This window comes from Salmo trutta, chromosome 19 (assembly GCF_901001165.1).
Source record: "Salmo trutta chromosome 19, fSalTru1.1, whole genome shotgun sequence".
Taxonomy (NCBI): domain Eukaryota; kingdom Metazoa; phylum Chordata; class Actinopteri; order Salmoniformes; family Salmonidae; genus Salmo; species Salmo trutta.
The window spans coordinates 18,349,071-18,374,166 of record NC_042975.1 but is presented as its reverse complement, the minus strand read 5'-3'; the positions used below and the strand labels follow the sequence as shown (position 1 = coordinate 18,374,166).

Genomic DNA, 25,096 nt, shown 5'->3' with positions numbered 1-25,096 from the left:
CCACAAATTCTGAAATGTAGACATGAAGTTCATTTCTTTGCCACTTTTTGCAGTTTTACTTTAGTGCCTTATTGCAAACAGGATGCATGCTTTGGAATATTTTTATTCTGTATAGGCTTCCTTCTTTTCACTCTGTCATTTAGGTTAGTACTGTGGAATAACTACAATGTTGTTGATCCATCCTCAGTTTTCTCCTGTCACAGCCATTAAACTCTGTAACTGTTTTAAATCACCATTGGCCTCATGGTGAAATCCCTAAGCGGTTTCCTTCCTCTCCGGAAACGGGGTGTATTGATACACCATCCAAAGTGTAATTAATAACTTCACCATGCTCAAAGGGATATTCAATGTCTGCTTTTTTAAAACTTTTCTACCAATAGGTGCTCTTCTTTGCGAAGAATTGGAAAGCCTCCCTGGTTTTTGTGGTTGAATCTGTGTTTGAAATTCCCTGCTCGACTGAGGGACCTTACAGATAATTGTATATTTTTTTATTATATTTAACATTAATTTAACAAGGCTAGTCAGTTAAGAACAAATTCTTATTTACAATGACGGCCAAACCCGGACAATGCTGGGCCAATTGTGCACCACCCTATGGGACTCCCAATCACGGCCCGGTTGTGATACAGCCTGCATTCAAACCAGGGTAACAATAGTGACACCTCTAGCACTGAGATGCGGTGCCTTAGACCGCTGCGCCACTCGGGCTGCCCTCGAGATGAGGTAGTCGTTGAAAAATAATGTTAAACACGATTATTGCACACAGTAAGTCCATGCAACTTATTATCGGACTTGGTAAGCACCTTTTTACTCCTGAACTTGTTTAGACTTGCCATAACAAAGGGGTTGAATATTTACTGACTCAAGACATTTCAGCTTTTCGTTTTAAATAGATTTCTAAACATTTCTAAAACGTAATTCCACTTTGACATTGTAATGTATTGGGTGTAGGCCAGTGACACAACATCTCAATACAGGCTGTAACACAACATAATGTGGAAAAAGTCAAGGTGTGTGAATACTTTCTAAAGGGACTGTACTGTAGGTAGGGGTAAAAGTGACTAGGCAATCAGACAAGATAACAGAGTAGCAGCACCGCATGTGAGGAATGGGAGTGTGTGTGTGTTGTCAATATGCATGTTTGTGTGTGTTTTGTGTGTGTGTTGGAATGTCAGTGTAGTATATGCGAGTGTGTGAGTAGAGTCAATTGAGTGTGCATAGAGTCAGTGAAAGAGAGTCAGTGCAATAAAAAGGGGGTCAATGTAAATAGTCCAGGGAGCCATTTGAATAATTGTCAGCACGCTTATGGCTTGGGGGGATAGAAGCTGTTCAGGAGCCTTTTGGTCCAAGACTTGGCGCTCCAGTACTGGTTGCCGTGCGGTAGCAGAAAGAACAGTCTATTTCTTGGGTGGCTGGAGTCTTTCACAATTTTGAGGGACATGCACTGACATCACCTGTCACGAAGGTCCTGGATGGCAGGAAGCTCTGCCCAAGTGATGTACTGTGCTCAGTGGCGGATTTAGGTATAGGTGACATGGGTAGTCGCCCAGGGTGGCATCTTGCCGGGGCGGCACGGGGCGCCCGCACAAAAACATTCAGAAAGGTGACATTTGTGCGATCGGTTTTCTATCGCTCATTTACACGTCACGTCAATGATATCATGTCACCGTGTGGGACTGTGGGTCAATTAACCTTGTCGAAGTAGGCGCCCTGATTCTAGTTTGTGAGCTAGGCAGGCTACTGCCTGGGAAAGTCTCCCAAGTCTCCTTCGCGTGAAATCATTAAGAATAATGTAAAATCAGTCTGCACACCACCAAGGTGAACTGGTTTAGTCTTGACTCTTGGTTGACAGTATTGGGGGATGGGTAATGTATTGATGCTCGAGTGCCAAATCAACACAAATTTGTTTCTATTTGTCTTTGTTACTTCTTTTTGATATTTATGAGTTTTATTTTGTATGTAGTTTTACATTTTATGATTATTTATTTGTGTTGTTCCAAATGTCTGAATAAAAATTGGCGGGGGGTTCGCCCAGGGAGCAATACAAGCTAGAACCGCCACTGACTGGGCTGTACGCATTGCGATCGAATGCTGAGCATTGCCATACCAAGCGGTGATGCAGCCAGTCAAGATGCTCTCAATGGCGCAGCGCTAGACCTATTTGAGAATCTGCGGGCCCATGCCATATCTTTCAGCCTCCTGAGGGGGGAGAGGCGTTGTCGTGCCCTCATCACAACGTTTTATGATAATACGGTTTTAAGACGAATAGACCGTTACTCATGACTGGAATTAACGTCTGACAGGACACACCATAACAAATATCGACAGAGCGCAGCGCCTCTGACCACAGCAACTCTGGCCATCGTTTTCTTTAAATTTCCCCGACAATTCTAGATCAGGGTTGCCCTAACCTTGGGCGAGGTAGGCCGTCATTGTAAATAATGATTTGTTCTTAACTGACTTGCCTACTTAAATAAAGGTTAAATAACAAAATAAAAGAACAACTAATCATGTCCCCAAACACGTACCGTGCTGAAGGTTCACTCCAACCCTAATCTAGCACACATGATTCTTATAATTAGCTGGTTGAGAAACTGAATCAGGTTAGTTACTACAACGGTTGGAACGAAAACCTACAGGACGGTAGCTCTGCAGCAACAGTTTGGCCAGCCCTGATCTAGAATCACCACAGCTCGTCGACACCCACAAAGGTGAGCTACTGCATAGGGCCGTGCATGGCCAACATGCGTTATGGTGTGTGCCCTTATTAAGGGTGAGATCAAAATGACCGTGTGCCTAAGTTCCCTTGAATACACTGTCAGTCCTTTCAATTTGTATCTTCTTTAAGTTATTTATATGCAGCTAATGTTTCGAAAAACCAATTTGTCCTCTATTCCCTGACAGGATCCCGCCGTGAAAACAGCAGGAGGTGAGATTTTCAATTAAAGCAACAGAAGCTTAGGTGACTAAAGGCCACTCTCGTCCCCCTCCCTCTACTCCCACGGCTTATCATATGCAAACAACTTGTGATGTGAGAACTCTGATGAGTTCCCAAAACACGACACAGATAAAGTGTTTGTTTCCAGACTCATACTTAGCACCTGAAATTAGCTGGGCCAATGGTCAAAAGTAGTGCACTACATTAGGAATAAGGTGCCATTTGGGATGCAATCTTAAAGTCTGCATCCACATATACAGTAGGTCTAGGTGCTGAAAAAGGAAGGAAATTATTAATAGCATTTCCATTCTTGGTGTCTCTATTTGTATGATGAGCCATAAAATCAGTGGGCGCTCTGCTATTTTTTCAGCACAGCAAATCCTTTTGGACCTTTGAGGGAGGAAATGCAGTCTCTGCTACTGATACAGTCTATACTTTAATAAAATCCTGCCCATTCATTTTGCAGCATTGTCCCCATTTTATTTCTATGGTTGTCCCACATCATGATCATACACCCATGCTGTGGCCATGACCTACGGGTCTCTGACACTAGAGATCCAGGAGCCCTTTGAAATAATCCATGATGGGCGATAGTAAGACAGCACACCTCCAGACCCGCATGGAGAAAGTGTCTCAGCATTGCTAATAGGATCAAAGGCATTTTATACACTCTCCTTTCCTGTCACACTCTTATGTTTTAATCATGAAGCGGGAGAGGGGAATATAATGTTACACTGTATGAAATGGCAGGAAAAAAAGAAGACCTTTAGAAAGTGCTGTGATGCTGAACATGAAGTAATGTTTTTGCCTGTGGATGCCAAAGACATACACTTTTTGATTTGACAATTTAAAATACATAAAGAAGCCACACCAGGCAACTAATACATGTACCAAAATTGACGAGGATTATATACACTAAAAGTAAAATACTTGTTTCCATTGTGGTCCTCTATTGGTAAGCAAGTGGCTGCAGGGCAAAGCAAGTGACATGGGCACTCTGTGCCAAACATTCAATCATACACAATGTCCACATATTTACATATATACAAAAAATATATATATACACATAAGAAATCCCTACACTAGCGCAGATTGGCTTTACACTTGGCTATGAGGCTATCTCAACATTAACCAAGCCTTGCGGGAGTGTTTGAACCTAAGAATGTCAGAAACAGTTTTTATTTCAGCCGGGCGTTTGTTCTACTCCACCACTGCCGTATATATAAACGTGTTCTGGCCAGTACCACTCTTGAATCGACATGGCACAATCTGTGGCACTGCCTCTCGTGGTTTAGGAATGAGAGTTCCTAACAGTAGTAAAATAGTTATTTAGATACTGGGGGAGTGTAACATACACTATTTTATGGGCCAATCCCAGCTTCAGCTGAATTACTATTTTATCAAGTGATAGCCACTGTAGTTCACTACGCGGAAAAGGGCTATCATGAGCCAAGGACTAAGATTCAGAATGGCCTTTAACGTGGAGAGCTGTGATTCTTTGTTGAATCTCTCATGACGCAGGATCATTCAAATGGTAATTGTGCGATCTGTGGCTGGATCATTGTGGGACACTAACAGACACAGACACAGACACAGACACAGACACAGACAGACAGACAGACAGACAGACAGACAGACAGACAGACAGACAGACAGACAGACAGACAGACAGACAGACAGACAGACAGACAGACAGACAGACAGACAGACAGACAGACAGACAGACAGACAGACAGACAGACAGACAGGAGAGAGAGATTAATTTGAGGTGATCGAGTGGGTGAGGAGATGTGAGCCCAAGAACAAGCACAAAGAGAATTCAGTTATTCACTTAAGATGTGTGTGTGGTTGGAATACAGTACACTGAATGTCCTTGACGTACAGAACTGTATAATTCATTCTTATTTGTTTGAAAGGGCTGTCACTGCTTTAACCAAAACAAACCAATGTAGAGTGGGTGTCTGTGCGTGTTTATGTTCACATTTATTTCTATGCGCATGAAACAAATGTCCTGTAGATATCCATTGGCCATCTAAATGAACAGGTAATGCACCTCCCTCTGAAAATAAATGAATTCCTTCAAGTTGCATTGCCCTGCAATTTCACATAGAAAATAGAATAGAAAATGGGTCTGGTGTCTGGCCAGCTCACCTGAATCAAGACAAATGCGGTCTGTATTCAGAAACCTTTATTTTACCTTTGACGAAAACCAAGGCAACTTAAATACTTTACCTTCATTTCTGCTAAAATCATTTTTCATTTAAAGAGCCGTAAAGCAATGGGGCGTGAAGGACATGATCATTACGTTTGAATACCCCACTGCTCAGCTCTCTTGGAGCATGCAGCATAGTCACTCACGCTAGCTTTAATTAGAGCTCTCCTTAACATCTTTCTTTTCTACAGCTCGGGCCTCTGTGGAGCGGGGTCTCGCTGTCAGTCCAATCTATCATGCACTAGATCGGATTCTAGTCTGTTCACTTCACTGTACTTATTCAACAATGGGCACGGTGTAGTCGGTTTCATTTCTGTGCATCTTCTCACCCAAACATGGCTATTATTAGCGTTTCAGCAGCGAACCCTATTGTATTTGTTGGCATTATTATTCTTAGAGCTAGAGACTTTGCAAAAGGTAAAGGTCCAAAGGATACACCCTCTTAAGCAATGCCATGTTAATGAGCCACATGGTGAAGCTATAACAAGCAACTGAAAGTGCACACCCCTCATCCCGTGAGACCTAGAGTCCTGAAATTCGGTACATAGGTCCCTCTCCTCACAAGGTACAAATTTGCCTCAAGGACTCATAAGGTCCGCAATTATGAATTTTCCACCATTTTGAGGGGTCATGTTTTGGAGGACGCATGACCCGACCTTCGCGTCTCCCTAGCCTGTTGGGAAGTTGCAGTGATGAGGCAAGATCGTAACTACCAATTGGATATCACAAAATTAGGGAGAAAAGGGGGGTACATTAAAAAAAAATAATAATAAGTAGTCAACATCATAATTTTTTTCTCCAAAATACATCAAAGGCATTTTGCAGGATTTCTTGTTACTCAATTAGTCCATGTCAGCTAAAATGCTTTAGTAAGTTAGTCTAGCGGCCAGATTTCTAAACTTGTAGTAATCATGGTCAAATTACCGCCCGGGGACCCCATTGATTTTGTTAGATAGTCTCACTCAGATATCATATTAAAAACTGTAAACATTTCTCTCCACCCTGTGTCAAATTGCAAAATCTTCTTTCATGGCAAACTATGTAGAATTGCAGCAAACTTGCTTTATAACAGCAACATTTTCTCTCTACACCCCATGGCAAAATGTGTAGAATTGCACGGAATTTACGCTAAAACTACAAAAAATAAAATGTATCAGATGTGGTGGCGCAACTGCGGCTCCCCATGATGAGTTCAGATTTTTTGTGACCCCAACCCCCATCAAAGTTGTCCATCCTTGATCTATACCCATAATGAACTGTACCTCTCAAACAAGGTGTACACACAGCCTGTCTGGTTCCCATCTGTAACTAATCTGCTAATATTTACTGGATAATAGGTGAAATGTCTAACGTTTTCCTGAAAATCGGGACATGCTTACCTAGGGAAATCTAAGTAAACATCTATTGAAACCAGGACATGTTACTTTTCTTCTTCGGGATCGGTGTCCCTATCACGGGACGGTTGAGCTAACATAAGCTAATGTGATTAGCATGAGGTTGTAAGTAACAAGAACATTTCCCAGGACATAGACATATCTGATATTGGCAGAAAGCTTAAATTCTTGTTAATCTAAATTCTTAATTCTTGTTAATCTAAACTGTCCAATTTACAGTGAAAGAATACCATGCTATTGTTTGAGGAGAGTGCATAATTTTGAACATGAAAAGTTATTAATAAACATATTAGGCACATTTGGGCAGTCTTGACACAACATTTTTAACAGAAATGCAATGGTACATTGGATCAGTCTAAAATTTTGCACATACACTGCTGCCATCTAGTGGACAACATCTAAATTGTACATGGGCTGGAACAATTTATTATGGCCTTTCTCTTGCATTTTAAAGATGGTAGAAAAAATACAAAAGAACAGTTTTTTTCTTTGTATTATCTTTTACCAGATCTATTCTGTGATATTCACCTACATTCCTTTCACATTTCCACAACGTGCAAAGTGTTTCCTTTCAAATGGTACCAAGAATATGCATATCCTTGCTTCAGGGCATGAGTCAGTTAGATTTGGGTATGTCATTTTAAGTGAAAATTGAAAAAAGGGGGTATCCTTAAGAGGGTTTACTTTCACTTTTTTATTTCCTTCTTTACATGTTATGAGAATCTATCATCTGAGGCTGCAGCAATATCCCTTGACTGTACCTGAAACGATACAAGATCACCGGTGAAGTGCAACCAGTGGAACGGAAGAAGATTTCCTCATTACCGGCATAATTTGTAATTGTTATCTATGTGGGACTGATACCAGTGTGGAAGAGCTGGTCACTTTTGAAGGACTTTGTGAATGATTACCTTGACAATAGGACGATTGAATATTATTGTCTTGCAGACAAGTGAAGGATGTTTGAAATTATTTTCATTGCGAGTTTCCTCCTAATACAGGATATGGGGTGGTGTTTCCATTTCTAACACAGAGATGTGTCAGCAGGATGAGGGACACTGGGTGTCAATACATTTCTAGCCCTCTCTCTACACTATGCCACAGTAGTCAATCAAAGTAGTTGTTAGGTTTGTACGTATGCACCATTCACATCAAGGGCAGATATTTCATTAAGGGCTATTCCTTTTAACCAGAGTGAAATGTTGGGGATATGGAGAGATGTTAATTGGTATAATTGGGGTGAGAATGTTGAGTATCAACATGCGAGAGTACCTAGTTCTGCAGTACCTTCCTTCATTTGGAATTACCAATGACACTAATCATCGACCACCTTACCGAGTTACTACACATGCCCATGTTGGGTGGTTATGTTTTAATAGGTTACAGAACTTGTCTCAACTGCACCAGGACGCGTTTGTCAAAGTAGGACAGAGTAAGTGTGATCAGACAACAGATCTATCTATCTGCCTGTGACAGTGCTAAGGTATGTCTAATGTCTGTTGATTAACTCTCAATAATGGCACTATGACTACTTTTTATGCCAATACCTTTGGTAATATCATCAATAATGGTATGATAGCTCACAACGGGACTTACTTTATCTGTGGATACTATGCCTATTCCTGGTTACCGAAGTTGTGGCAAGGGTCGTGTTATTTGGGATATGTTGTACCCCATGTAAGACATTCATAAAATGTGGGATTACAGAAACAGAGATTCTTTGTGATTGCTTTTCCCCCTTATAGTATTTCTAAAATAGCATGGGAAGTTATTAATATGGCTAACTCTTTGGAAATCCTAGCAAATAGAACTACTGAGAGTCTTGAGTTAATTACGGCCGAGATGGTTGCCATTCGGACTGTGGCGATGCAAAATCGTTTGGCCCTTGATTATCTTGTCTTCACAAGGGGGTAGATGTGCTGTTATTGGTGCTGAATGCTGTACTTACATTCCTGATAATTCTGAATAAATAACTGGCCTAATACAAAAATCAGGACTGAGGGCACTAAATATCATGATTACAATCCAGATGATTTAGGCTCAGTCATGTGGTTGTCTTCCACATTCGGTATATGGGGAAGTTTTTTGGTGAGCATAATACTTCCAATAGTGGGAGTTGTGGTTATTTTTCTCATCCTCATCCAGGCCATCAAGCGTGCTATTGCCCGATGTTTGTCTGCTAAAATCCGACGGTCCAACTCATCCCAAACCATTTCAATTAGGTTGAGGTCGGGCCATTGTGGAGGCCAGGTGATCTGAAGCAGCACTCCATCACTCTCCTTCTTGGTCAAATAGCCCTTACACAGCCTGGAAGTGTGTTGAAAAACAAATTATAGTCCCACTAAGTGCAAACCAGATGAGACGGCATATCGCTGCAGAATGCTGTGGTTGCCATGCTGGTTAAGTGTGCCTTGAATTCTAAATAAATCACTGACAGTGTCACCAGCAAAGCACCCCCACACCTCCTCCTCCATGCTTCACAGTGGGAACCACACATGCAGAGATAATCCATTCACCTACTCTGCGTCTCACAAAGACACGGCGGTTGGAACCAAAAATCTCAAATTTGGACTCATCAGACCAAAGGACAGATTTCCACCGGTCTAATGTCCATCACTTGTGTTTCTTGGCCCAAGCAAGTCTCTTCTTCTTGGTGTCCATGAAGTCCATGAAGTCCTGATTCACGCAGTCTCCTCTGAAAAGTTGATGTTATGTGTCTGTTACTTGAGTCTGTGAAGCATTTATTTGGGCTGAAATCTAAGGTGCAGTTAACTCTAATGAACTTATGTTCTGCAGCAGAGGTAACTCTGGGTCTTCCTTTCCTGTGGCGGTGCTCACGAGAGCCAGATTCATCATGGCGCTTGATGGTTTTTGCGACTGCACTTGAAGAAACTTTCAAAGTTCTTGACATTTCCCGGATTGACTGACTTCATGTCTTAAAGTAATGATGGACTGTCATTTCGCTTTGCTTATTTGAGCAGTTATTGCCATAATATGGACTTGGTATTTTTCAAGTAGGGCTATCTTCTGTATACCACCCTACCTTGTCACAACACAACTGATTGGCTCAAACGCATTAAGAAGGAAAGAAATTCCACAAATTCCCTTTTAACAAGGCACACCTGTTAATTTAAATGCATTCCAGGTGACTATCTCATGAAGCTGGTTCAGAGAATACCAAGAGTGTGCAAAGCTTTCATCAAGGTTAAGGGTAGCTACTTTGAAGAATCTCAAATATAAAATATATTTAGATTTGTTTCACTTTTTTGGTTACTACATGATTCCATATTTGTTATTTCATAGTTTTGATGTCTTCACTATTATTATATAATGTAGAAAATAGTAAAAATAAAGAAAAACCTTAAATGAGTAGGTGTGCCCAAACTTTTGACTGGTACTCTCTTATCTTAGAAATATGTTAAATCAGTGTGGGTAATAATTTAGCATAAGCACTTCACAGAACATTCAATAGGATACTACTACTCAGTAAAGTCATCTCAATTCCAATGAGATTTCTGAATAATAGGCTACTTAACAGTTCATTGTCTTTGCCTACCCATCAGGACATGCATATTTTCCGTGCTGCGCCACGCATGGTTTTGACTAGATTCATTAGTAAGATGAGACAGACAACGGTATGTCTCCAGTCGAAAGCTGAGTCGCTTCTCTGCGCGGCAGCAGCTTGAAACTGCGTGGATATTTCTCCGTGGCATTCACTCTTCTTTATCCACGGCAACGAGAGGAAGAGTAGTAGCCTACCGTAAGCAAAACCCACAACACTGAGACCGGAATGGTTTGATTTTCATCTGCTGGACATGGCAGAAATGATCAACAACCACATCATGCTTTGATGCGAAGATTTTCTCGCGTTCTCTCAGGAGACCCATAACTTCCAGACAGCAATAGACATGCACAGGTTGTTGCACACAGACTGCCACGAAAATTTAAACATTTCCACTATTCAACAGCAGCAGGTGCAAGAAATCAAGACAAATAAATACCCAACCAAAAACTCAAGCCGTAAAACAAGCGGGAAACATCATCTTATGAATTGTCGGGTAAGCAGCCGCCGGTAAAGACAGTAATTTGTTCATGGATGCTTTTTTTTTCAGTTTAAGTTTTTGTGATATACCCCACATCTTAACTATTCTTTTCGCATATGGAGTGGTTCCCGCATGGAAAAGAAACATACAAATCAAAATGTATCTTGTATGCACAAGTTGATAATGTGTGAAAGAAAAATCGAATAAGAATCTGTAGTGCATGATTTGACAATGAAGATAAATTAGATAAGTCGCTCTGGATAAGAGCGTCTGCTAAATGACGTAAATGTAAATGTAGATGCTTTAAATTAAATATATGCTTACCTTATAGGTTCCACATTACAAACCATGACAAAAATGAGGATTTAAAAATATATATATATTTGTATAGGCCCATAAACAAAAAGAATCTGATATGACTTTCCATGGTGAGATAACATATGCATTTTATAAAATGTTTACAAGACTATTAACTATCTCATTGGCAACTTGTCACTTCAGAATATAAGCCCTGCCAGGAAAGAACCCAGGGGGCATAAGCAGTGATAAAGACGACATCTTATACCAACGTTTTTGGTGCAGTCTGGACCAGCCTTGATTTCAACGTCCAAGGACGTACATTTTTGGTCCAGACCAATCATAGACGTCTATGTTTGGTTTAGATTTTGTCCGGTTTGGACCGGCCTTGAGTTCAATGTCCACAGACGTCCAGTCCGGCCTATATTTGGCCCAAACATAGAAGTCTATAATTGGTTCAAAATTGGTCCGGACCGTCCTTGATTTGGCCCAAACATAGACGTCTATAATTGGTTCAGATTTGGTCTGGTTCAGACAAAATCTGAACCAATCTTAGACATTTATGTTTCACAAGTTGACAGCACAGTACAGTAGAGCACAGTAGAGTGCAGTACACAGTACAGTAAAGTATAGTACAATATAGTAAAGCACACTAGAGTAAAGTATAGTGTACTGTACCCTACTCTACTGAATTAAACTTGACTGTTCTGTACCATACTGTACTATGCTCTACTGTAATGTTCAACCTTGTGAAACATCCTAGACGTCTATGATTTGTTCAGATTTGGATTGCACCGACCAAATTTGTACTGGCTTGAGTTTCGAGTGCATTCGAATAATACCCAGCATACTTTGCAAGTGTTTGTTTTTACATTTACATTTTGGTCATTCAGCAGACACTCTTATCCAGATCGACTGAGTCCGTGCATACAACTAAGGTAGATAAAAAAAAAGTTATTCTAGTTGAAGTTGTCTGTTGGTTTATTCTGCAATTCTGTAATAATTATGATTACTAAATCTTACATGAATATTAAACATGAAATATCAAAACCAAATGTACACCCCTTTGTTAATATGTATTGGCAATAATTAACTTAATGGTGAGGCATAAAATGTATCTTTTGTCAGGCTGGATGTTTGAAATCTGAGTTTTTTGGACTACTTTGAACATCATCACTGTCAGTTTTAAAGCTTTTGAAAAAGCTAACATAAGTGCATGTGACAGATTGGTACAGATGTCTTTTCACCTTTCATTCAGCCCCAAAAATGCACCAGATTTTAACATCTGGAAAATATGTATTTTAACCCCCGTATAGGATGTCTTTTCAATGTTTTTGTAAGATCTATTTTCAACATCCATATAATATAACGTCTATATAAGATGTTTTGTTGATGTCCATACAAGACGTCTTTTCGACTTCCGCTTAAGTCATATTTTTGACGTCTGTATAAGACGTCTAACGTTTCATTCAGCACCTGAAATGCATGTGATGTCAATGTCATTTTGCTTACTAGGTGGTCTGTAACCCTTACCGAGAATGTTATTGTAGTTGAATTGGTCTGTTGGTTTATTCTTTAGGTTTGACTACTTTGAACATCATCGCTCCAAGTTTTAAAGCTTTGTAAAAGCTAACATAAGTGCATGTGACAGATGGGAACAATAATAACAAGACTCTTTTTATATCAAGAGGCTTGAAAAATGATTGTGATATAATTCTTATTTAATTGCATGTATGTGCAGGTGAAATTTGGCCATAGAATTTATTTCTGAAAAATATGTATTTTCAGCGTCTTGAAAATACATATTTTTGTCGTCCGGAAAATACATATTTTCACCTTTCATTCAGCACCTAAATTCAAAGTACTGAAAATACGTATTTTCAACGTCCGTAAAGGTAGTCTTTTCGACGTCCGTATAAGATATTTTTTCAACATCCAGAAAATACATTTTCTAAACTTTCATTCAGCAGCTGAAATGCATGTTTATTTTATTTAACCTTTGTTTAACTATGCAAGTCAGTTAAGAACAAATTCTTATTTACAATAACGGCTTACACATATCAATGTCTGGAAAAGACGTCTTTTCAACATAACCAAACTACCCAGTAAGCAAAATTATGTGTTGGCTTCTAATGGTAATCTTTTGTCTGTGTAATTGCACTGTTTTGCTGCACATTTTCTTCTGTTCCACTGAATGCAATTTTGATGTTCTATTATGACTAAATTTGTTTTCAGAATTTAACAAATAGGCCTATGTATTTTATTTCATTATCCTATACAATCCACCATGAGTTACCCCAAAAATATTTCTATCCTATTTTATTTCCATAATTAGTAAAATTATTGCACCCGAATTTGACCCTGGAAATACAGTATGACAATTAGATTTTCCTGTAAAGTTAAGCAATTAACATAAATGCGTGCAGTCATTTTATTTACATTTCTGTATCTAAATAAGCAGGTAGGCATATCAGTTCCAACTTAAACTTGGATTGGAAACTATGCCTTGCTGCAGCAATAGATCTCTGCATGCAGTCAGCCTTCTTGCTCAAGCGTCAACATTCCATACGGCCGTTGGGACAGAGCGCCTGCTAGGCTACACAGCAACACAGCTGGAAAACGACAGTTTCTCGAAATTTGAAAAAATAAATAGTAATATTTGACTGCTAAGTGGTCGTCCATGTTCTCATGCATTCTTGTTTAACATTTGTAAGTAAAGCGGCGGTTTGTTGGGGAGAAGAACGTCAAGGAAAGTTTTGCTAGCTCTCTGGCTAATCCTCCATGGACATGGTAAGTTAAATTTCAATTTGTACCCATTGTAGCTAGTTAGCTATCTAATGTTTTGCCATTTGATATGTTTAGTTATTACAGTAAATGTTGTGTGAGAGAGAGAAATTATGATCACAATAACTTTAGAAAATGCTAGCTGTGTGTGTGTTTGTGTGTGAGAGAGGGGAAGAGAGATGATCACAATAATTTATAAAAAAGGTTGTCATGTCAACATTGTCGTGTGTGTGTGTGAGTGAGTGCATGCGAGAGAGGGTTGATGAATGCAAATAGGAAACATTGTGTGTGACATTGTTAGCTAGCCTAATTCTTGAAACATGTACCTCCCAATACGAATGTGAAGTTTTTCTTGATTCATCAGGGATCCTTGCCTATCCCCCCTCACTCAAACACCTGTCAACTACCTTTTTCAATTATTGATTCTCTTTATTGCAGTAATCTTCTAGTTTGGATGGCAGACAGAAGTTATCCAGCCGGCTGACTAAGAAATGTAAAAAGCTTATGTTTTGTTGTCTGTCTGCTTATTAGTATTTTTTATTTTTTTTTAGACCAAGTTGACTGAGAACACATTCTCAGCAACAACCTGGGGTTGGAATATAGTTACAGACGAGATGAAGGAACCAATTGGAAGCTGGGGATGATTAAGTGACCATGATGGTATTAGGGCCAGATTGGGATTAACACCCCTACTCTTACGATAAGTGCCATGGGATCTTTAGTGGCCACAGAGAGTCAGGACACCCGTTTAACGTCCCATCCAGCACCCTACACAGAGCAATGTCCCCAAGCACTGCCCTGGGGAATTGGGATATTTTTTAAGACCAGAGGAACTGGCCCTCCAACACGATCTGGTCCCCCATCCAGGGACTGACTCAGACCAACCCTGCTTAGCTTCAAAAGTAAGCCAGCAGTGGGATTCAGGGTGGTATGCTGCTGGCCATTGCTGAAGGGCAACATAGTCAATGTACTTGCTAGGCTAAGTCTAACTTACTAAAGACAGGTCTTCTGTAGTAGCTAGGTTAACTTAATGGTGAATCATGATTTGTCTCTGTCTTTACAGTTCCTAAAACATGTCAATGATCTGATGCAGTGCTTGTCCACCCACCTATTCTCCCACATCCCAGGGAAAGGACAGAGCAGAACCAGCCCTTAAATCCATAGTCATTGACAGTAAGTTGTGTGAAAAATGTTGTCATCTTTGATAATGTGTATTGATTCCTACTAAACAGCTTGGTTAGAGCTAGGTTTGTACTATGCTGATGATCATTAAAGTTTTTTCTCTGCATCAGATCTCACTGAGACTGTATTCCCCAAAAGACATGCTATTCAGCTCCCCATGATTGCTTGATCTTAGTGTAAGTAGATCCAATTGAAATAGCACCACTTCTAATATACGTTTGTAAAGCAAATAACATCCTATTCTAACTCACTTTTTTTACAGACCTTCCTTGGTGAGTCATGTAAAGTTTCTCTTGCTCATTCTCCCTATTGCTCACTCAAACATGTTGCAGAGAAGAGGAGGAGATTTGCAAATTACACCCATTTCTATCTAGCAATGTTTGCTGCAGGAATGATATGACAGACACACAACTTCTGAAAAATATAATATTTTATTGTCTCCATTTGTCTCTTTACATATACTTACATTTTTGTATTTACCTTTCTTTTTTTAAGACTGCCAAGCTGTCCTGGATTGGAGGAACTGTCCTGGTGTCACGCATGTGTGTAGGAACGGACCAAGGCGCAGCGTGAGTATCGTTCCACATCTTTTATTAGAATGTGAAACTTTGCAAGACAAACAAAAAACAAAAACCGTGACGACAGCGGTGCAACATGCACTAACTCAAAATGAATCTCCCATAAACACAGGTGGGAAAAACAACTACTTAAATATGATCACCAATTAGAGACAACGATGACCAGCTGCCTCTAATTGGGAATCATACAAAAACCCCAACATAGAAAAAAGAAACTAGAACACAACATAGAACAAATAAACTAGAATAAACCCCCCAGTCACGCCCTGACCTACTCTACCATAGAAAATAAGAGCACTCTATGGTCAGGACATGACACCTGGATAATGTCCTCGGGATTATAGAGTGGTGTGTTTATAAAAAGTTGTATGTATTAGGATTAAGCAACACTCTAACCTATTTAGCAACAATTTAAACAATGTAATGATCCAACTACTGTCTAATTTTAAAATGTTTCAGATTGATGACCAATGAATTAATGTCCCACTTCAATATGAAGGGAGAGAGGAGCAAACATGCCTTTGCTACCACTCGTGTGTGCTCCATTGGTATTGATAAGTAAATGTGAGCAGTTGAGACATTTGACATAGACAATGAGACATTTTAAATATATTTTACTGTGCGTTACTGTTCAGTCGTGTCCTGCATGCCCACATTATGTCAATCGGTAATTTATTATCTTTTTATGCTTACATTAAGTGTCATGAAAAGCCAGAAAACGTGGGAGGTTGATGTGTTGCGGGCCGTCGGCAAAGTCCTAAAATATGCACCTGACCGCCGTGGTGGAGGAGGACCTAAAGTATGTATATGAGCAAGTTGCTCTTCTTTGAAGACATCTCTAAGCTATAACTGCCACAATCTTCAACTTGTACCGTGGAAATACTTTAAAATGTTTTAGCCAGCTGAATCCACAAAGTTTCTTCAGGAAGGTCCTTTTCTAGTTAAAAAGTCTCAAAATCGATAAAGTTCTAATGCGCTGATTCTCTTCACTGCAGATCTGACCCATCACACCACTCGTCAAAAGGGCCATTGCGCTCCAGATCTCCTTCTTTGCTCAGAGGTCCTTGATGAGGATCTACCCCACCACACCACTCTTAATAATCATCAATAATAAATGCAATAGGCCTTCATATACTCTGCCCCAGTCTATCAATGCATGTAATGTGTATGGGTACATTATGAAAAAGTTACTGTATGCAGATGTGCATAGAATTGTTTGATTTATTTTAAATGTAAGAATGTTTTGCAGATTGAAACTAATTGGTGACTATGGAAACAAATAGAAATGTAATGAACAATGTTTTCAGCATCCAACTTTATCCCCTGCAATACTTTTTACAGTAGGTAATAAGCTGTAGAGAGGAGTCAGGTGGTCATTACCAGGTTATGATGAGGTCTTAACTATGACTAGTACATTATACCGGTAGTAAATAATATAGTGGTCAGAATTATCACCAGCTGGTCGCATGGTGGTCAGAAAAATACGTAGTATTCTGGTCATAAAACATGTTTGCGACCAGAGTAAGAGTTCTTTAAAAGACATCATACAGACGTTTTTCAACCAGGTTTTTCCCACTGGGGAGGAATCATGCATTTCAGCGTTCTATATCCAATGAGGTTTTGATTGACTGTGCGGTTTACTTTGGAGCAAGTTTAATATAAATAAGCTTTAATGACAAATTATGATTGCTGACATGCTGAAAAATCTAATTGTCTAAAAGAGCAATGGTCAGAAATAAAAACAATGTTCTGGAGCACTTAGGGGACTAGTCTATTGTACTAGGCAAACTTAATCAAGGACAGCAATGTGTGAAAGAAAACTACAATAATAGAAATTGTTGTATTCATTTATTGCAGGCAAGTGTAATTACTACAGAAGGTTTGACTAGACTCCCTCAAAAAACATCTTGTTATTTTGGACACCTACAATGAATTTAAGGAACTTCAAAGTTTAATCTCTGCAGGCCTCTAGTGATGAAGCACAAAAAGGGTGCCACACTGTGCAAGCAAACAGTATTGACAGTTGTTTTATAGTTTTAGTCTGGTAAAGGATACATTTATGCACACATTAGACTTTTCTGTTAGCCATTTTCTATCAAAAAGAGACTAGCTCCCATGTAATCATATTAATTATGATCTAAAATGCGAAAATGGTCCTAGATAAACACTCCTATGAGGTACTTTATGAATACAGACCCTGCCATTAAGACTCATTTAGGTTGCAACTGTGGTACAAGCCAGTTTTGCGCACCCCTGTACTTACTTTTTAAGATCCTTTGCCATTGGTACAGTCACTCTGCTCCCACCTCAGTGCTGGAGCAGTTGAGCTTGAGGCTGATTGTCACTCTTCACAAGTCACCATTGTAAAGATTGGAGGACTGACTTCATGGAGACATCCCTTAACTCGTTATTTTCTGGTAAAATAAACTTGACGTCAAGTGTAGCAGGATATCAGTGATCACCTTCAATGACCAGCGCCTCCTCACCCACACACCCAATTTACTGGAAAGGTTTTTGACCTCTGAGAAAAGACTGCTTTATTATTTCGTCCTTATTTGCCACAGGTCGTATTTCAGAGAATATTTAAGCAGCTCCCCAAAATGTCCCATGTCCAATAAATCACCTCTCTCCTTGTGACTCCAGACTTTTCAAGAACTCTCTATTCTGCATTCTATATATGTGTGGACTCGATTAAAGCCACACATCTTTCCTCAGTCAGTAACATGGCAATGGTAGCTAATGTATTTCCCAGCTGTTATAGTGATAATCTGTTAGAATTGTTTTTGGTAACGAGCCATGGATATTTACACTGTTGGACACATTTTGTTCAGTCTTAATAACTCTAGGAATGACTTAAAGGCACCAGACTAGAATGACAAAGTATAGATATATGGTAGATGAGTGCAGCATGTCAGCATAGTTCAGAAAGGAAACACCACGTAGAATTATGTTTAATCATTTATTAAATAATCAATAATTCAAGGTTTGAAAACATTCTGCTCCTTCAGGGTAGCTCACTGCCCAAGCAAAGCGTCAATATATAAAATAACCTACAAGCAGTGAGCGCGGTAAACTTTACCAATCCATCAGCAGAAAAACAGAACCTAACAGGTGGAGGCTGGGGTGGTGGTGGGAGCAAAATAAGCAAACGCATACTAGCAGTAGCAGCAAGCGGCAGCAGGATATATAAGCAGAACTGGTCAGCTTAATGGTGTTAGGTTCTTATTTTTCAGAGTAAATAACTCACGGACACTAGAGAAGCTTTAACCAAGTGTAATCATTCCCAAAGGTTCTGTACAGCTGAAATCAGACAGCAAACCATTTCAGACATCACAGTTTATATGCATCCTACTTAAGACACTCCCCCTCCTTACAGTTTATGGCTCCACAGGAAAGAAGGTAACCAGATACCAACCCTGATTACTCCCTTAAGGGGAACTGACCTCACCTCCTAATCCACAGATATCCATCTGTCTTCCCTATATCAACACATCTCTCTCCTCTCCTCTATCAAACACATTCCAAAGCCTTCTGGCTTTTTACAAACTCTTTCTTTTCAAGGCTTTGTCTCTATCATTTATTTAATATCTCAATGTTCAAAGTTTAGCAGATTCCAACAATAGCTAGGAATGACTTAAAAGGCACCAGACTCAAATGACAAAGTGTAGATATACTGTAGATGATGTCAGAATAATCTTTCAGCAGTCATTAATATGATGATGCTGGAGAGCATAGGGAAGGCTAGAAGCCTGGCATAGAAGGCACGTGGAGCACATTTTGAAAACTTTTCTCTGTATTCAACTTTTACTAAAATGGATTTTGAGAAGTGCTCCAAACGACAACAAATGAAAAGTTTGGTGCAACAGCTGCAAGTGTGGATATAATCATTACAAGACCTAACATTTCCACACCGTCTTAACTGTAAGTTTGTCTTGGGGACTTACATTGTGTGCTTAACACTGTGTAGCATATTTGCTGTATAATAATTTGGTGGATGCTTATATTTGTTGCTGGTTTTTTGCACACCCTGAGAGACCCTCAGAGAGTGGGGTCACGGCCAGCCATTATCAACGCCGGCCCTAGAGCAATTTGGGTCAGTGGCGACCCGTCATTCAGGGCAGAGCCCCACCTGTTTTGAGACCCACATTTTTTGCAACAAAAAATATATATATACACGTTTTTTTTGGGGGGGGTGGATTGCATGTTATATTGGCATTAATATGTGTCACACATTGCAAACAATGTAAAAAATATATACACTACCGTTCAAATGTTTGGGGTCACTTAGAAATGTTGTTGTTTTTGAAAGAAAACATTAAAATAACATCAAATTGATCAGAAATGCATTGTAGACATTGTTGATGTTGTAAATGACTATTATAGCTGGAAACGGCAGATTTTTTATGGAATATCTACATAGGCGTACAGAGGCCCATTATCAGCAACCATCACTTCTGCGTTCCAATGGCACGTTGTGTTAGCTAATCCAAGTTTATCATTTTAAAAGGCTAATTGATCATTAGAAAACCCTTTTGCAAGTATGTTAGCACAGCTGAAAACTGTTCTGTTGATTAAAGAAGCAGTAAAACTGGCCTTCTTTAGACTAGTTGAGTATCGAGCATCAGCATTTGTGGGTTCGATTACAGGCTCATTACGCCTATGCAGATATTCCATGCAAAATTAGCCGTTTCCAGCTATAATAGTCATTTACAACATTAACAATGTCTACACTGTATTTCTGATCAATTTGATGTTATTTTAAATGGACAAAAAATTAGCTTTTCTTTCAAAAACAAGGACATTTCTAAGTGACCCCAAACTTTTGAACGGTAGTGTATATAATTGAGTTAATAAAGCCGCATACAAACATGGTCTCTTTTTTGTTTTCTTGAGTAAGGCAGCTCCAAAATGCAGGTGTTTCAGCCTAGCTCAGTGCTTTCTGTGGTGGTGGTGCGAGCCACCAGAAAATAGGAGCATTGCACTGTGATTGGCTCAGTATTCTGTCACTCATGGGGACCTTGCGCAATCGCCTAGCTTCAGTCCTTTAGTAATGGTAGACATCCACAATTTCAGCCCTTTGGGTCCTACCATAGAGTTATATTACAAGTGCCCTTCCAAGAAGGCTCAAGGTCATTGGCCACAGAAATGACATCATATCACCTTATATGTACAGTAGCTTTGATCTTACTTTCACAATCTTTGCTAGCAGTCATCATCGTGAATCAAGTCTACTGGCAAATCATTTTTAATCCTGCAACCAGTGGAACGGAAGAAGAATTCCTCATTACCGGCATAATTTGTAATTGTTATCTATGTGGGACTGATACCAGTGTGGAAGAGCTGGTCACTTTTGAAGGACTTTGTGAATGATTACCTTGACAATAGGACGATTGAATATTATTGTCTTGCAGACAAGTGAAGGATGTTTGAAATTATTTTCCTTGCGAGTTTCCTCGTAATACAGGATGTGGGGTGGTGTTTCCATTTCTAACACAGAGATGTGTCAGCAGGATGAGTGTCACGGCTGTCGAAAGGAGAAGAGGACCAAAGTGCAGCGTGTGTGTCGTTCCACATTTTATTTATACTGTGAAACTATGCAATACATAAATACACTGAATGAAAAAACAACAAACTGTGACGCAGAGATGAACACATACACAATTCAAAATTAATCACCCACAAAACCCAGGTGGAAAAACCCCTACTTAAGTATGATCTCCAATTAGAGACAACGAGGACCAGCTGCCTCTAATTAAAGATCATCCCAAACAAAACCCCAATATAGAAATACAAAACTAGAACCTAAAACATAGAAATAGAAAACATAGAGAGAGAAAAAACCTGTCACGCCTTGACCAACTCTACCATAGAAAATAACATCTTTCTATGGTCAGGGTGTGACAGTACCCCCCCCCCCCAAAAGGTGCGGACTACGACCGCACCTAGACAAAACACCAACCCCCCCCCCCCCCCAAAAAAAAAGAAGGGAGGGAGGGAGGGCAGGGTGGGTAACTTGTCTATGGCGGCTCTGGTGCAGTACCCAGAACCCTATCATCCAGCAGATCCTCCCACAGAGGAGGCGGCTCCGGTTCGGGGCGTAACCCCCGCTCCGCCCGCTGATCTCTCTGCTTCAGTACCACCGGACTGTGGATCGTCATCGGAGGAACCGGACTGTAGATCATCGCCGGAGGTTCCGGGCTGCAGGCCGTCGCCGGAGGTTCCGGGCTGCAGGCCGTCGCCAGAGGTTCCGGGCTGCAGGCCGTCGCCGGAGGTTCCGGACTGAAACTGTCGCCGGAAGCTCTGGACTGGGAACTGTCGCCGGAAGCTCTGGACTGGGAACTGTCACCGGAAGCTCTGGACTGGGAAAGCGCATTGGAGGCCTGATGTGTGGGGCTGGCATAGGTGGCGCCAGACTAGTAACATGCACCTCAGCGCAAGTGCGGGGAGCAGGAACAGGGCGTACCAGGCTGGATAGACTCACTGGAGGCCGGGTACGTGGGGCAGGCACAGGATATACTGGACCGTGGAGGCGCACTGGAGATCTCGAGCGTAGAGCTGGCACAACCCGTCCTGGCTGGATGCTTACTTTCGCCCGGCAAACGTGGGGCGCGGGCACAGGATGCACTGGGCTGTGAATATGCACTGGTGACACAGTGCGCAACGCCGGCGCAGAATATCCTGGACCGAGAAGGCGAACTGGAGACCAGGAGCGCTGAGCTGGCACCACCCTTCCTGGCTGAATGCTCAACCTACCTCGGCAAATGCGGGGCGCGGGCACAGATCACACCGGAGTGTGAATGCGCACTGGCGACACAGTGCGCATCACCGCATAACACGGTGCTTGCTTCTTCACTTGCTCCCCACGGTAAGCACGGGGAGTTGGCTCAGGTCTCCAACCTGACTCTGCCAATCTCCCTGTGTGCTCCCCAAAAAATGTATTTGGGGCTGCCTCTCGGGCTTTCGTCGTTGCCGTGACTCTCTCGCTGCCTCCACCTGCTTCCCTGGCAGGCTGTTGTATCTATCCAATACCTGCTCCCAAATCCAGTCTATTCTTTCCTCCAACACCTCCAGAGGCCAGGATGCCATCTCCTCCCGGGCACACTGCTTGATCCAGTCCTCCTGATCACGCTGCTTGGTCCTTATGTGGTGGGTGATTCTGTCACGGCTGTCGAAAGGAGAAGAGGACCAAAGTGCAGCGTGTGTGTCGTTCCACATTTTACTTATACTGTGAAACTATGCAATACATAAATACACTGAATGAAAAAACAACAAACCGTGACGCAGAGATGAACACATACACAACTCAAAATTAATCACCCACAAAACCCAGGTGGAAACACCCCTACTTAAGTATGATCTCCAATTAGAGACAACGAGGTAACATTTTTCTATGGTCAGGACGTGACAATGAGGGACACTGGGCATCAATATGTTTCTAGCCCTCTCTCTACACTATGTCACAGTAGTCAATCAAAGTAGTTGTTAGGTTTGTACGTATGCACCATTCACATCAAGGGCAGATATTTCATTAAGGGCTATTCCTTTTAACCAGAGTGAAATGTTGGGGATATGGAGAGATGTTAATTGGTATAATTGGGGTGAGAATGTTGAGTATCAACATGCGAGAGTACCTAGTTCTGCAGTACCTTCCTTCATTTGGAATTACCAATGACACTAATCATCGACCACCTTACCGAGTTACTACACATGCCCAATGTCTAATGTCTGTTGAATTAACTCTCAGTAATGCACTATGACTACTTTCTATGCCAATACCTTCGGTAATATCATCAATAATGGTATAATAGCTCCTAATGGGACTTATTTTATCTGTGGATCCTATGCCTATTCCTGGTTACCGAAGTTGTGGCAAGGGTTGTGTTATTTGGGATATGTTGTACCCCATGTAAGACATTCATAAATGTGGGATTACAGAAACTGAGAGATTCTTTGTGATTGCCTTTCCCTCTTATAGTATTTCTAAAATAACATGGGAAGTTATTAATATGGCTAACTCTTTGGAAATCCTAGCAAATAGAACAACTGAGAGTCTTGAGTTAATTACGGCCGAGATGGTTGCCATTCGGACTGTGGCGATGCAAAATCGTTTGGCCCTTGATTATCTTCTGTCTTCACAAGGGGGTAGATGTGCTGTTATTGGTGTTGAATGCTGTACTTACATTCCTGATAATTCTGAATAAATAACTGGCCTAATACAAAAATCAGGACTGAGGGCACTAAATATCATGATTACAATCCAGATGATTTAGGCTCAGTCATGTGGTTGTCTTCCACATTCGGTATATGGGGAAGTTTTTTGGTGGGCATAATACTTCCAATAGTGGGAGTTGTGGTTATTTTTCTCATCCTCATCCAGGCCATCAAGCGTGCTATTGCCCGATGTTTGTCCGCTAAAATCCGACGGTCCAACTCATCCCAAACCATTTCAATTAGGTTGAGGTCGGGCCATTGTGGAGGCCAGGTGATCTGAAGCAGCACTCCATCACTCTCCTTCTTGGTCAAATAGCCCTTACACAGCCTGGAGGTGTGTTGAAAAACAAATTATAGTCCCACTAAGTGCAAACCAGATGGGATGGCGTATCACTGCAGAATGCTGTGGTAGCCATGCTGGTTAAGTGTGCCTTGAGTTCTAAATAAATCACTGACAGTGTCACCAGCAAAGCACCCCCACACCTCCTCTTCCATGCTTCACGGTGGGAACCACACATGCAGAGATTATCCATTCACCTACTCTGCGTCTCACAAAGACACGTCGGTTGGAACCAAAAATCTAAAATTTGGACTCATCAGACCAAAGGACAGATTTCCACCGGTGTAATGTCCATCACTTGTGTTTCTTGGCCCAAGCAAGTCTCTTCTTCTTGGTGTCCTTTAGTAGTGGTTTCTTTGCAGCAATTCGTCCATGAAGTCCTGATTCACGCAGTCTCCTCTGAAAAGTTTATGTTATGTGTCTGTTACTTGACTCTGTGAAGCATTTATTTGGGCTGAAATCTAAGGTGCAGTTAACTCTAATGAACTTATGTTCTGCAGCAGAGGTAACTCTGGGTCTTCCTTTCCTGTGGCGGTGCTCATGAGAGCCAGATTCACCATGGCGCTTGATGGTTTTTGCGACTGCACTTGAAGAAACTTTCAAAGTTCTTGACATTTTCCAGATTGACATTTTCTGGATTGACTGACTTCATGTCTTAAAGTAATGATGGACTGTCATTTCTCTTTGCTTATTTGAGCAGTTATTGCCATAATATGGACTTGGTATTTTTCAAGTAGGGCTATCTTCTGTATACCACCCTACCTTGTCACAACACAACTGATTGGCTCAAACGCATTAAGAAGGAAAGAAATTCCACAAATTCACTTTTAACAAGGCACACCTGTTAATTTAAATGCATTCCAGGTGACTACCTCATGAAGCCGGTTCAGAGAATACCAAGAGTGTGCAAAGCTTTCATCAAGGGTAAGGGTGGCTACTTTGAAGAATCTAAAATATATTTAGATTTGTTTCACTTTTTTGGTTACTACATCATCGTGAATCAAGTCTACTGGCAAATCATTTTTAATCCTTGTCGTATGAAGAGAAATAATGAAGAGAAAGTATGATAAAACATATCGGTGCTCATCGGCCATTGGATATAAACATTACACAACAA

The 25,096-nt window shown here is 40.8% G+C and overlaps 1 protein-coding gene across 1 annotated transcript in view; it reads left to right on the top strand.

Moving 5' to 3' along the window:
• The first annotated feature begins 9,937 nt into the window (after window positions 1-9,937).
• LOC115154084 (glutamate receptor ionotropic, kainate 4-like) overlaps window positions 9,938-25,096 on the top strand; it is a 114,699-nt gene continuing 99,540 nt past the window's right edge. Inside the window, exon 1 of the mRNA XM_029699947.1 lies at window positions 9,938-10,602. The gene's annotated coding sequence lies outside the window, so the exon portion shown is untranslated. The remainder of the gene's footprint in view (window positions 10,603-25,096) is intronic.